The 7,965-nt window shown below is 31.4% G+C and overlaps 1 long non-coding RNA gene across 2 annotated transcripts; it reads left to right on the top strand.

Moving 5' to 3' along the window:
- Positions 1–682: 682 nt before the first annotated feature.
- On the top strand, positions 683–7,429 carry LOC114294188 (uncharacterized). Of its 2 annotated transcripts, XR_014341940.1 has the most exons (8): positions 683–2,558; positions 2,836–2,920; positions 3,045–3,133; positions 3,429–3,521; positions 3,697–3,814; positions 5,451–5,540; positions 6,290–6,330; positions 7,305–7,429. It is a non-coding gene; the product is annotated as an uncharacterized LOC114294188 (long non-coding RNA). The 2 variants fall into 2 exon arrangements; XR_014341941.1 differs by lacking the exons at positions 3,045–3,133; positions 3,429–3,521; positions 3,697–3,814; ... (1 more) ...; positions 6,290–6,330; positions 7,305–7,429 and having other exon boundaries at positions 683–915; positions 1,026–2,558; positions 2,836–3,038.
- The last annotated feature ends 536 nt before the right edge of the window (positions 7,430–7,965 follow it).

Genomic DNA, 7,965 nt, shown 5'->3' with positions numbered 1-7,965 from the left:
TAAATTATACTAATACCTCTTGAGGTTTATGTTTATTACAGTTTCTCTCTCACCTTTTGAAAATTATATTTTTTCCATGAGGTTTAAAGTTTCATTACAGATTCCCCGTTAGCAATTTAATTTTTTTAAGTACCAATTTTGCCCTCACTAGGTAAATTACATTGACATCCCTCACATTTTAGAAATTACAGTCCCCTCCTTAAGGTTTAAAGTAGCATTACCAATTGCCCCCTCGGTTAGTATTAGTTGAAAAAAAAATTAATTGAAAAAAATTAATTGGAAAAAAAATTATTTGAAAAAAAAAATTAATTGAAAAAAAAATTTGTTAGAAAAATTTTTAAATTTCTGTTTAAAAACTAATGTAAGCTCATTTTTTGAATTTATGTTTTTTTCTCAAATTTACAAACTGATACAACCATTTATAAACCAAAAAAATTATCAAACAAATTTTTATGATAATTTTTTAAATTTTTGTAAATATAAATTGACAATTAAAAACTGAAAATGAAATGATTACCAAACAAGTTTCAGATGGTAAAAATATCGTGAAATTAACAAATAATTAAATAAGTTATCAACGTAAGAAATGACTTATCAAAAAATTCTTAAGTTTTATATGGTTTGATTTTTAAAAATATTTTCAAAAAATTAAAAATTAATTTGGTTAAGAAATACAGAGAAGTTTCCATGGTTACGAAAGATCTGTATGTGTTTTCTTTCCTTAAAGTTATTTTGATGGAAAACGGATCTAGAAAAATCACTGAGTTTCTTGCATTTCAAGTTGATGACGTCGAGAGTTTGAGAGAGAGAGAGAGAGGGATATAGAGATGACTCATTCTTCTTCCTGATTCCCGCATTAGGGCTTTGGCGATGCATTGATGGAAGCCTCGATCATCATCGCTTTTACATTTATTGGTAATTATTCCCAGAATATTTAAAAATAATAATTTGTTTTCTCTATTTTTAGTGTTGTGTTTGGGCTTACAATGTTGATTTGGTTGTTGATTTTCGTTTGTGCAAATAAGGATTGAGAATTGGGGGAAGCCTTAGAGAGAAGGCAGTTGAAGAGGTTCTGTTCTATATGTCTTCTCTCTTCTATGTAATTGCCATTTTATATATTTTTTTAATATAAATAAATGCTAGTCTCAATTCATCTGAATTGGTCAACTCTATATAACTTACAATTAGTCAGATTTGTGTTGTATATTTTTTTTTTGTTCTTTTTAAAGATTGGAACTCTGTTGGGTTTTGAATTCCAGTTTGGTTTAATCAGTTGACAGTAGTGATGAAGACTGATATAGATGTAGTGTAGGCAATTGAGCTATCTAGAAATCTCATTATTGATTACTGACAAAATAATGATCAATTTGCTTCACAACTTTTGCTTCTAGTTTAGACTCTAATCAAATGCACGTCTTTTGAAAATATTTGCCAACAAAGTGACAAGTAAAGAACTAATAGCATATTAGTGGGACTTCCTCATTTATAAGAGAAAAGTAAATGCTATTTTCTCACATGTTAGTGGCTGAAATAAATTGTTGGAACAGTTATATGATGTCCAGGTGTCATATGTTATTATAGTATTGTTAATCTAATGTCTACATGATCATATATAAATAATAAAAAAAAGAAGCATTTATAACAATGGCTTTTCTAGAGTTCATATTAGGCCTATTGAATTTCTTATTTCACTTGTCTATCTTTATTTGAAACTAGTGGATGGCATGTAAAGGGGCAGAACAGATGGATGGAGATTGGAAAGGGCTCCACTTGAAACTTGTAAACAAGATTTTATTGAATTACTATGTAAAATGTGATAGACCAACGCTTTTGTAGGACAGCTAAGGCAGTTCATTTTGATTGTTAAGGTTTTTAAGCTTTGTGGTTTTGTTGAATCCTGTTCTAGAAGATACCATACATTTTTTATGTTTTGTATGATGATATGAAATGTGCAGAGGCATACATGAAGTTCATGTGTTAATTCTTGACTTTGAAGAACATATGTCATCAATTAAAAAACTGTGTTCTTATGTGCATGCTTGTCTTGTGCTCTAGATTTCATTGTTAAGATAAATAAAATGTGGGCTCACACTTCTTCCTGCACTTGATTTAGCAAAAGCTTAGTTAATGAAATCTGTTGTACCTCATTTTGTTAAAGCTTGATCTAGATCTAAAGAAATTAGTTTTTATTTTTTTATTTCCAAGTTTAAAACTCTTATTGATCACACATTGTGAGATCTGGATATTGGACTAGTGATAAGAGGTAATGGGTTGAACTATTGAGATCGGCCCCTTTATTGATCCTCTAGTTTGGGACAAAACAGGTAAAAAGATTTTGACTTCCACTTTGCTTTTATTTGTGTTCTCTTTATAGTGTTTTATCTAGATTTTTGTTCTGTTTATACAAATATATTGTATTTTTTTTTTCCCATTAATTGTCTTCACAATAATTGCTTTTGTTTTGATTGGAGTACAAGAGTCTTTTGTGAAGGTATGGTGAGTAAGATTGCTGACTTTGAGTTTGTTAGGGATATCAAAGAGAAGCTTTGCTACATAAGGTTAGTGAATATCATCATAGTTTGGTTTGCTTTTATGGAATTTGAGATTGTTCTATATTTCTCTCTGTTTTGCAACACCTGAAGAATTCATGTTTAGTAGATTTTTATGACAATTAGATTCAATGGTCAGTGTTTCAGTCTAATTTGGTGAAGATGTTATGCTGTACTTAATTTTCTTAAATTGTTGTCCATGAAGTTTTGAGATTACTAGTTTCAATTGTTGTCAATTGTGGATGCCAAAGACTTAATTTTTATGTGGTTTTCATGCCTTTTTTAGGTTATCCTTTTGAAAGCAATCTGTGATCTGTACTGTTGCTTTCCACTTGATAGTGCAAAGGCACAATTTATTCATGTCGTAGATTGTGAGGAAATTTCTGCTTAACTATTCCATTTTGTATAGCTCAATTTTTATGTTGGGTCCAACATTCTTGAAATTTTATTGCCGGGCCTAACATTCCTAGTCAAACATTCCTGGTCAATTTGTAGAACATTTCTACTTGATTTAATGCCAAGCCCAAATTTCTTCATTACTTTGATAGTGGAAGCACTGGAAGCGGTGGCAACAATAGAAGCAGGTATGATAATCTTTTTCTTTCATTTATTCTGTTTATTGCGTATCCTCGAATTGATTGAATTTTTTTAAGCGGTGAAAATAATCTTGAATAAAACCCATGATTTTGATTTTGAGTTACTATGTTTGATTACAAAAAATCTTTGATATATTTTTTTTTGACAATTTCTATCATTCTTAGAAATTGAAAACCAGTATGCACCTCAAAAACAATATCTGTAAACTATCAATTAAGACTAGAAATTGATTTTGATTTTTTTGTAAAATCAAGGGTTTTGATTTTGACATTGTTCTTGTAGGAAAGAGGAGAGCATGTTCCGCCAGAAGATTCCTTTGAAGTAGCTTGAAAAGTGAAGGAAACATATTGCTACACTAGTTCCTATATTGTCAAGGTAGTCATTTACTATCTTCATTACTTTGGAAAATTATTAGTCAACAAATTCATGCTCTGTGCTGAGCATGATATGTTTAAAATATATTGTTTTCAGAATTTTATATTCATATGAATCTGAAATATTTAATCCAGCATTATTCTAATGATAAGTTTTTTTTATTCTATGATTTTAGGAGTTCAATAAGTATGACAGAGAACTAGCTAAATACATCAAGCAATATAAAGGAATCAAACCAAGGACGGGCACCATACTCTTGTGATATCGGCTATGAACAATTTCTTGGGCCTGAGGTTTGTTCCTATTTTCTTTTCAATTTTTGCTTCTTTTGAACATCACAATGTATGTTAGTGGAGAGATGACTCCAACACATCTCTGAATCTAATAAACACATTTTGGCTTGATTTGAAAGTCATGCTAAAAGTACTATACGGTTTTATTCTTGTTTTATTTTTGGAGATGGTTTTTTTGTTTTTTTTTTAATAAAAAAAAAAAACTGTAATTTCATTTATTGGTAGCCTAATTTAACTGAGAAGTGAAAATACATTCCACATGATTCTCATGACTTTGCTTGTTCATTTACCTTCTGATTGAAAGATCTTGCCATCCTCAGGGGTACTTCAGTTATAGTGGGCAGTCCCTCTTCTTGATTATTTATGAGCAAACAAAGATATGCTGACTATATTTACAATTGTGAGCTTATAGTGGCCAGTCCCTCTTCACCAGCCTCTCTATATTTCACTATAATTACGAGGTTGTCTTCTGAAAATATATTTTTCCTGTCTCTCTCTCTCCCCTCCCTCCGTAGGGGTCATGGGGGTCTAGCACTTCTGGTATGTATATATGTATGTATCTATATTTCTATGTATGTATGTATGTAATGATAACCTGGAGCTTTTAATTTATTATTATGTTATTTTTAAGTTCTAGAATTTGTAGTTGATATATCATTATTTATGTCCATACTAGTATTATAGTGACCTAAAGATTAGTTACGTCTTTATGCAACTATTTGTCAGTCACCTGTCAAAATGTCGGAGTATTGTTGTGAATGCATGCGGGATACTGTAGTCCAAACACAAGGTGATACTTGTAAATTCAGTAGCTTGTTTCTTAATCAGCAATGGCAACTATTATACCCATAAATGTTTGTGATCTTGCTAACATCTTAATCTTGACTGGAACCGAGGACCATTTCTTATAATTATTCTGTTTTTGATAATTTATATTAAGACGCTTTTTTTGCACAGTACTATTTGGTTGAAATCTTGCTTATGAACACACCCAAAATGTAGGCAAAAACAAAAACAAGGTGTGATATGTTTAAAATTCAGTAGCTTTTATGTTAACTGGTTGTTATGCAGGTTAATTATAACTACTCAGCTGGTTTATGTTGGCAATTTTTCTTATTCATTGTTACTGGGATAGAAATAAATCTGCATGTTGATTGGTGGTTGTAACTCTAACCTCCGTAGTGAATTACCTTCTGTAGCTGTTTTGTACACCATGTTTCTCTGGTTGGCAATCACATTCTATCATGCCAAATAAAATATTTATGCTCACAAGTCACGCGAACTTGTTGTGCTTTCACTCCCACCATTTAACACCTTATTTCCTTGCCTAATTGCAAAATAGGTTGTTGAATCACTCCCCCTAAACTGGCTTGTCAGAAAATTGAATGCTTATGCTTGATGAATTGTGTTTTATTTTAATTTTGACTTTATGTAATACAGGATACAGGTATTTCCTCCTATATATATTGTCTTATGTATATGCTTACTTTTATATTCATTTTCAAATTATTTTAATACTCAATCACCTGCCATTAGTTGTGTTATTGTCAAACAATAGCTTCCTTCATTTGTATTTCACTGAAAGTAGAGTTTCACTGCTAAAATTATTTAGAACCTGTGGTGTTATTGCTTTCAGGATGAATCTGTACTAATATGGTTCTCGGGGAAAGAGGAGAAACACCTCAAACTAAGTCACATGTCTAAAATCATTTCAGGGCAGCACACTGTAAGTTTCTTGCTGTGATGACAATATCGTTGTATAACTACTCTGTATACACTTTAAAGCTTATGAAGGAATAGTAAATATTCATTGATGTTGAAGGCTACAGTGGGGCTGAGTAGAGTGTTAGATTGCTGAAGTTTTACATAATCCTCATCTTATTGCAGCATCCATGAGAAATTAATGGCATACCTATTTTTCCACCGTTCTGCCCTAACTAACGTAATTTGGTACCCTTGAGTTCTTTTACTCCATGCAGAATCTGTTTGTTTATTGCACCATTGTAATTGATAATGGTTTTTGTGCGCTTGGTTAAGTTGTGATAATGTAATAATCACAGTTCTACAGTGCTATGCTGAGAAGCATGGACACTTCTCTGGTTAAGTTCTAAATGCAATGTTGTACATTGAAACTTCTTTCTAATTGCCTCAATAATTTTCGTGTGTATTTTAATCAAATCAGGGGCATGTCACTGAAACTAATAAAAGTGATAAGCCTTTTGATCCATTTGTTTTTTCTGTTTTAAAAAAATGGTACACCCAGTTTAGTCCCCATTGGATGGAGGTCTCGAATAATTTTGTTTATCTAGTGTTCTCACATTATATTTAACTCTTTGCATCAACTTGATGCTTTTTTAATAAAGTTTGCTTATTTATCAAAAAAAAAAAAAAAAAAAAAAAACCAAAAAACATTATATTTAACCCTTTACTTCCAAATAGAAATTCTTGTAATGTTACTAATTTTAATCCATACAGGTCAAGGATAAAACTGGTGAGCAAATAAGGTGACACTGAAGGTATAATCTGATTAACAAAAAAGTTTTTCTTAATGTTGATGGCATTTATGAAAATTTGCTTCTGATCTATTACTGCTGCATGCTGTTTCAATAGTGATTTTATTTTGATGGGAAAACATGACAACCATCTGAACAGTATGATAACTGACCTGGTATTATCAAGAAGAAAAAGTTATCTAAATTGATAGTGCTTTCCTATTTCAAGCTAATAAATTGCCATAACTGCATTTAATCCCAAACAATTGCCTGATTTTGAGTAGTAGTCGCCCCATTCAAAAGTATAAATAAAAATCTTATGAGATGTACAGAGCACAGAGTTTAAAAACCATCATATATTTCGATAGTTGGTTATAGGATATAGGGATTAAATTTTTGAAAAGGCAGATGCAAGGAATTGTGTCTGAATTGAAACTCATAAAAGGTGCCAACTCTGCTTGCATGGATTTGCTTTCCAAAATTCCTGGAGTATGTATTTTTTGTCAGATAATATATTGGCTACTGCATTAGGATAAAACATGCTTTTTATTAGCATTGGAAACTGAATAACCAAATTACATACGAACAAGGTAAGTTGTTTTCACGTCAGCTGGGATGCATTGGAAACTGAGGTACTGATTCATAGTTTGTATACATTTAGGGCATGTTTGATTGGGTGGATTAAAGCATGGGATTGGGATTATTAATCCGTGGGCTCAATTATCCTATGTTTGTTTTAACATTTTGGTTTAGGATTATTAATCCAATGGATAATTAATTCAACAAATTTGTAGGATTATTAGTAATGGGGTAGGGGTGGAATTATTAATCTAATGGATATTAATTCAATTGGATATCCACTTTCCTCACTTATTAAACTTAACTTGCAGGGAAGTGTAGTGTAGAGAGCTATATCATTTCAAAAAATGTGGTATGGGCTATTATATTTCATGATCCTTTTGGCTATTATGGAGTTTCATTTGTTTTTGGAATTTCAGGGTGACGCAGTGCAGAACCTAGTGACTAAGTTACACTCTGCTAAAGCTAAGCTTGATTTGGTTACACAAACAAAATCCAAATTTGTTTTGGAGAATAGCAAGGTTCATATATTAAATTCTGATTTCCATAGTGTAACGCCCTCAAAATAAACCCATAATAACCATAACATTAACATGCATTTATAAAAGAAAACGAATCATTTGAGTTATTCATCAGAGTATTCTTATTGAAAGACATCACATGTAACATCCAGCAACATCAAAATAAATGCCCTAAGGGCTTACATCTTTCCAAGCTAACACTTGGATCCAAGAAGGATGAGTACTAACTCTTTTACAAGTTAAGCCCTAGGCTTGAATGTTTACATGAAATCTCAAAAATAACTAAATAAAACATATAACTAAAGACAAGTCTTCAAAATCCCAAACATCAAATCCTTCCAGGCTAAGTCCGTGGAGGTAGCTTATCACCTGAACCTGAAAATGATATTCCCATAAAGGGTGAGCCACAACCCAGTAGAAAAGTACTAAACCAAATATAAGCATTGAATAAAGCTATAGCATTCAATAGATGGTTAACCAAGATAATCAATTACATCATTTTACAGTCTCATGACACTATTGTCTAAGACACGTTTTACTTTCCAATTTTATCAACATG

The sequence above is a fragment of the Camellia sinensis genome, chromosome 10 (genome assembly GCF_055761805.1).
Source record: "Camellia sinensis isolate YWXY chromosome 10, ASM5576180v1, whole genome shotgun sequence".
NCBI classification, from domain to species: Eukaryota; Viridiplantae; Streptophyta; class Magnoliopsida; order Ericales; family Theaceae; genus Camellia; species Camellia sinensis.
The sequence above is the reverse complement of the archived record's forward strand: the minus strand, read 5'-3'. Positions and strand labels throughout refer to the sequence as shown.